We start from the raw sequence: 7,076 nt of genomic DNA on the forward strand, positions 1-7,076 counted from the left end.
GTTTCGTACATCTCCCAGTTCCTAAAAAATTGGGGTTCTAAGTTGGAAAGTAGACAGGAAAGCAGTGTATGACAGTTATATTTTTGTGACAGGTAAGTATAAGTTCTGGGGCTCAATACCAAGCCTCCTTGCTATGCAAATGGCCCATGGGGTCCCCAATTTGCGTTTACAATTTTAGGCTCCTAGACGCACTTGCTTTTAAAACCACAAACCCAAAGTTCAATTTTCACAAGTTTTTATTATTGACTACAAGGGTCCCTTGTGTACCCTAAAAATAAAGTTGTTACGATATACGGTTTAGGGGATGTGAAGGTTTGCGCACAGCGAGCTGTTAGGCTGCAGAATATGACATGCAGCCTTTACACACACACAGCTATCACACTGTGCTGCTTGTGATGTCATAGTACATGCCCCATTGTACACGCCCCTTGGGATTGCACACGCCCCTCAGGTGCATATTTTTCACAGGCGACTTTTTTTGATAGAACTCCGCTTTGCCTCTGATAGCGTAATGTTTGCTAATTGCCCTTTTGTTCGTGATTTTCATTTACTGATTTGATATTGGTTGACCTCTGGCTTGTTCTCTTCTGACCATGACCATGTTTTTTTTATTAGTGATCGATTCTCATCTTTCCAAGCTGTATTAGCAGGTTTAGCAAAACAACAAACTAATTCTGTGATTAAGATGATGTAGCTGCTACCCCTCTCTGGAGAACCAGTACATAACTTCCCAAAAACATCACTGCACCCTGCTTCAGGAGCTTGATGCATGCAGAGGGCTGGCTCTTGGGAAGAGATATGCAAATAATAAAATGTTCTGGTAGGTGGGATGTCAGTCTGTAGACATTGGCATTACTAGCAAGGCTGGATCTGCATGAAGATCTCTATAGGTGATGCATACAAATAGCTAATGGCTTTCAGGAAACCCATTCCAGGTTTGCTGGATCACCCAGGTTCACTAATGAAAGTGTATCTTCTCCAGCCTTGAAGAGCTTTAATAATCAGGACCATTGAACAAACTGAAATCCAATGCATAAAAGGCTCAGGCCAGGGACAGTAAGGCTGGGGAGGGAAAGGCTAGATGATGCTAACATGAATCTATTTTTACCCGTCGGTGTAGCCGGCAATACAGTTGGACTGGATATCCGACATACTGACGGCATTCTCCAGCAGGGGCACAACAACAAATCCCCAAATCTCCTCTCCGTATACAGTCTCTTCCTCCTCTGCGCATTGGGAGGGGCTTCAGCCCCGGGACGTCCCGAGAAAGAGGAACAATTTCTCTTTGCATGAACGCGAAAGTATCGGAACTCCATTTATCATTGCACGCTCCAGCTAACAGCTGCTCTCTGGAGACAAACATTGCATTCCCGAATCCAACAGGAAACTGCGTGGGTAAGACTTGTTCCAGTAATGAAAGCAAAACTGCTGCAGCAAATGACAGCAGTATTAGATCAGGAAATGCTGCAGCAGATGTTTTCGTCTTCAATAATAAGATTGGCAGGGAAGGCCGCAAAGGGGAAGTGTGCCAATCCAATATATTATCTTATTATTGTGTATGTAGAGTTTGGTGCCTGCTCCCCTTTCATTATTACTCTCACTTTCTCTCCTTTCCTTTCTGTCTTTTCTTCTCCCTCTCTCTCCATTTCTCTTTCTTTCTACCTTTCTCTCGTTCTTCCTTCCTTCTCTTTCTTTCTTAACTTATATCATTGGCATATAGAATATGCATAGACAACCATACTTAACGGAAAGATACAAAAAGCCCAATTTGAGGTCCATAATTCCTTTTTTTTTTTTTTACTTTCTTTCGAATTTAGTCTGGGGAAATCCTTGCCATATTAGCAGATGATATATGAGTATCAAAACCTAGCAAATCACTGATATAGAACAAATCTCTTTCCTTCACTTTCTTTCTTTTTCTTCTCGTCTTTCGTTCTCTCTCTTTCTCTCTTCTTCCCGGTGTTGACACAGACAATACAAACTTTATATAGGGCCCCGTACAGACGTCCAATGGACTCCAGAAGATTTGCGAATGGAGATGATTTTTTGTCATAGTTTCCAGTAACAGATAAATGAAAGAGCGTTGTACACACATTGTAACTGCTTAATTATTATTAAATCATAATAATAAACAGTATTTATATAGCACCAACATATTGTGCAGCGCTGTACATTAAATAGGGGTACAAATGATGGGAGGAGGAGAGGACCCTGCCTAGAAGAGCTTACAATCTAAAACATGGGGGTGGAGAGGAAGAGCAAGTAGCATTCCTCTATAGAAGCGAACGGCAGTTGTTCTTGATCAGCCATGGAGGATTGATGGACAACATCAATGGAACGCTATACTCTTATTATTATCTGATTTTTGTACAACCTGTATATAACCTTTAGCTGCTTTCTCCAAAAAGTTTTAAAATATAATGTTTTCTAAATCTGCATTAAGGGAATTTAGCATTGCTGAACATAGAAAGCCCCATTTGATGATATTATCGTGTAATAACGCCAAGAATTTTTCTTCTCTAATAATATATCCGGGTAATTGTAGGTGTTCAAGAACTGGAAACCGGCTATACCAGTGGAAGAGAAAGTAAAGGAAGTCACTTCATGGTAACCAGTATACAAATCTATCTATAGCTATCCTCTAGATCTGCAAAAACAAACCAAAATCCACAGACATCAGGAATAATGTCTGGAGAGCTTTACGAATGCTGCAATGAACGTGAATATGATGACCCTCCACCTTCCTACAGCCTGGTCGTTCAGAATGATCCTGTATCCTATCCTGCCTCCATCTTCCAGATCTTCTCTTTAGCTATAGATCCACCTCCATCCTATTCGTCATTGGATCTATCAAATTTAACATCAGATTCATCGCCTCCAAACCAAACCACCCATTGCAGTCCAGAAGAGATTCCTAAAAATATGATAAGAACAAGGATACAACAGAAATCCAGAAGATGCCAGGTGCCTTCATACATTGCTTGGTCCATGATCAATACCATCATCTTTCCTCCAATTGGCTTGATAGCTCTCATCTTTTCATTTAAGGTATTTTTATGTTTGAATGCATCAATTTGATTCTTAAGGGAAATCTTTCCTATGAGAAATATGGCGGTATGCTTTGTTGATTGTCTGGAATTTATTGCTTTTTGCCCAATAGGTTGACCCCTAGGTTGGGTAAAGCTCATGGCTGAATGCTTGTTCTATATGAGTGGTTTTGGCATGCTTGGGGAGACAGGGCCACTAGGGGGCGCTATGGTTTGCACAAAAGTGGTGTGAGCCCTAAGAAGAGTCTAAGCAGTAACCAGGTCTTCTCCAAGACCTCTAGTGGTGAGGATGTTGCACTGCTGGTTACTGCCAGGTTGCGGTCCTTGGGCACACCAGGATGGGAAGGAACATACATGGTACCAAATCACTAGACAGAAGAATGGTCAAGGAAGGCCAGGGCAGGCAACAAGCAATAGAGGTCAAGTCACAAGCCTGGGGTCAAATTCCAGGGATCCAGGAAATAGACACCAGTGACACAGGGGCCACTGCAGACACAGGGAACACAGGAGATACTGGAAGCAACAGGTGACACGGGAATATCCACAGATATAGAGGAACACTGGAACAGCACAGAGGGATCGGCTGGAAACAACAGACTGTGCAACAAGGGAGCTGGACAAAGGAAACACTGAATTAACCAACAGGTGTACAGGAGCTAGCTCATTAAAGCTAGGGGGCTCAGCACTAGTGGAGACACGTTGCACAAACACTGAGTGCTGTGTCTGAACTAGCTAAATATCCCTGGATGGTTGGCGCGATGGACAATACTGAATAAATCTGGAGAGCAGGCACACGCAGAGTCAGAACCGCCTGCATGCGCAAGAGAGAGGCGCCTGCGCTTTAGTGGGAAGAGGTAAGTGTGACAGATTTGATACTAATCTGCTATTATGGCATTACTCTAGCTTTAAATGGAGAGAAAATGAAAAATTAAAATGATAAAAATTGTGAAAACGGGTTTATGGACCTTGAATTGGGTTCTCTGTGGCTTTTTGATGTTTAATCTTTTCTTTAGATATGGATGTCAATGCATATGCTATAGTTAAGTTCCATGGTCACAGGTAGGGAACGGCATATAAAAAGGACCTTTTTTCCAATGTTATGCAAAATATTAAGATGACCTTTGAAGGTTCTGAAGGCTGAAAAACAGTTTCCAGCTTCCTGCGGCTACAGAAACTCAATGGATTATCCAGGACCAGTTCACATGCCAGGAAAGTCTAACCCTAGAGCTTATAATAAAGGTAACACAAACTTAGTGTGTATCACACATATACCATGAGCCCAGCTCTCTGTGACTGCAGAAGATAGATTATCATGGGAGAACCAGGATGATCCAGTAAACCTGGAATGGAAAAATTTGCCACTTAATTAGAATGAAATTAGAAATCCATTGTAGGTTTGCTAGATCACCCAAATTGAGGAAAATCAAGAGTTGCCTACTCAAAGTTCCTCTTTCACAGTGCTTGTTGGTGACATTAATGTGACACATAGTACTGTGGAATTGATATGGCCAGTTCCTAGGAAATTTGATGCACTCTTGTCACTGCCAAAATATTGCTTTGAGTCACAAAGTCTTTACAGTACAAAAACAGCCTCTGCAGCATCCAATCAGTATTTATTACAATGTGTAAAGTAAAATTACGGGTATCATTAGTTGCTATGAGTCCTCAGGACAAGAATGTGCAGTACATGGAAACCTCTGGGACAAGAACTCTATTGTGGTATCAAGAATTCTATAGAATCAGAATGATTTTGTTTCCAGGCTTAAACAATGCAAAGTAAAATGAGAAGGAAAAAAAGATTTATTAACGTGTGGGAGGAAGAATGAGGTCTTGGCAAGGAGTTTAAAACTGCGTGTTTAATAATGCCCCCTGCTGCCTCTCCTCCGACCTGCCATCTACCCATAATGCCCCCTGCTACCTCCACTGACCTGCCTTCTTCCCATAATGCCCCCTGCTGCCTCCCCCAGCCTGCCTTCTTCCCATAATGCCCCCTGCTGTCTCCCCCAGCCTGCCTTCCTCCCATAATGCCCCCTGCTGCCTCCCCCAGCCTNNNCTGCTGCCTTCCCATCAAATCTCTTACTGCTTCCCCCAGCCTGCCTTCTTCCCATAATGCCCCCTGCTGTCTCCCCCAGCCTGCCTTCCTCCCATAATGCCCCCTGCTGCCTCCCCCAGCCTGCCTTCTTCCCATAATGCCCCCTGCTGCCTCCCTCAGCCTGCCTTCTTCCCATAATGCCCCCTGCTACCTCCACTGACCTGCCTTCTTCCCATAATGCAAAAAAGGGTCTTTACAATCAACTCCTGAGATCAGAAATAACTTTAAATTTGTGTTTTTCGCATTATACTTTAACTTTGATTGCCGGAAAAATGACTTTATTTTTACTTTCACTTAGGACACATCCCCATACGAATCCATAATTTTCCCCCCAACAATATTGGTGACAATACAATGTTCAGAGGCTTTGCATCTACAATGATATTTGATCTGTATGTTTGCATGAAATAAGTTTGTAATAAATAGGTTGGTGACTCTGAAACTTGTCTTTGTGTCTCAGGTGTGTATCGACATCAATAGGAACAACTCCGACCGGGTCTGGAAGAATCTCGCAATTTTGAGGAAAATCAACATTGTAGCAACTTCCCTTGGCATCATGGCCGTGGTGTACTTTGCCATCGCTTTGCCCCTGATGTTTGTATCGAGGTCGGGAAGTAACGCATATCTAACATCTTACCAAAGGAGAACCTGAGAAGGAGAACATGATTTGGCCCTGAAGCTGTACAGAGTGTATATAATGTATTATAGGGATATAATCTGGGATATGCTCATACATGGACCACACACTCCAGCCAATCCCAGGGACCCAATGGTCAGGGTCCTCTTCTTCTTTTATGTTTTGTTTGCGCTTGTTATATATGTAGGCATGAACGTTTGTCACATGTGGCCATTTTTTATTTTGCAGTGCTGCATACACTATGGGGACTATTTATCAATGATTCCCCTGTAATTTGCTCTAGATTCGTTCATAAATTTTCCAATTGTGACAGATGTGCACTTTTAAGAATGTCCACTAGGGGGCAGAACGAGTCATTGTTTTATTAGGAACTGAAATAAGAAGTTTGGGGAAATTGGACCATCAATTAAATAGAACCCTATGTTGGCATGAATAATAATTTATAATGTATCCATCTATCTGGGTCTGTTCCCACTATAACTATGGACTGCATTTTTGAAAACCATTCGCTGTAGCCATTCACATTGGTGCTGGGAGTTGGGATTTACCAGGAGAATTCACAGCACATAAATACTTTTTCATTATACACTGCTCTCTTGTATTGTTTATAACACTGAAAATGTTTTATTATGTGGTATATACAATATGTTGTGTTATTTTTTTATTGCATTTACAAATAATCTGAGTTTATAAACAAAATAAAGCCTATAAAAAGACAGCCTATATAATCCAATCAATAGCTGCTGAGATTTCCTTTGAGTGGACCTATCAAAATATCAGGTGTGTATATTAAATAACAAGATTGATTTATTAAATGACTTATTTCTATGACAATTTCTTATGTTGTCTAATATTCTCCCCACTGACAATGAAGCACTGATGCCGTCTTGTTTTCCACTGCTGGAAGGTGCAGATCAGTTTCTGATGTACACAAAGTGTGTTCCTTTAATCACTGATTTCAATTTAGGAGAAAGAAAAAAGTCCCAAGGTACCAATATGAATATGGAGGATGTTCCAGCGTAGTAATGTGTTTGTCGGTCATAGAAAGTGCTGTGTGAGAAGGAGCATTGTCCTGATGAAGAATGAAACCATTTCCCACATTTCTTTTACTGCTTTGTCTTCCTTATTTTGGCAAGCACTGAAATAAGGAATCACCTGACGTAAGAATCATCAGAATTTGCTGTTTTTCTTTCATTTTTTGCACTTATACGCAGACTGTACAGTCCCTAAAGATAACACTCCCCTGAGGAAGCCCATTGAGGCAAAACGCGTTGGGATTATACTTGACTAATACGGTTAT

General features: G+C 41.5%; 1 long non-coding RNA gene across 1 annotated transcript; it reads left to right on the forward strand.

Moving 5' to 3' along the window:
• The first annotated feature begins 973 nt into the window (after positions 1 to 973).
• LOC140340802 (uncharacterized) lies at positions 974 to 6,509 on the forward strand. The gene is made up of 3 exons (XR_011922737.1): positions 974 to 1,395; positions 2,546 to 3,048; positions 5,600 to 6,509. It is a non-coding gene; the product is annotated as an uncharacterized lncRNA (long non-coding RNA).
• Positions 6,510 to 7,076: the final 567 nt, after the last annotated feature.

This window comes from Pyxicephalus adspersus, chromosome 11 (assembly GCF_032062135.1).
Source record: "Pyxicephalus adspersus chromosome 11, UCB_Pads_2.0, whole genome shotgun sequence".
Lineage (NCBI taxonomy): Eukaryota > Metazoa > Chordata > Amphibia > Anura > Pyxicephalidae > Pyxicephalus > Pyxicephalus adspersus.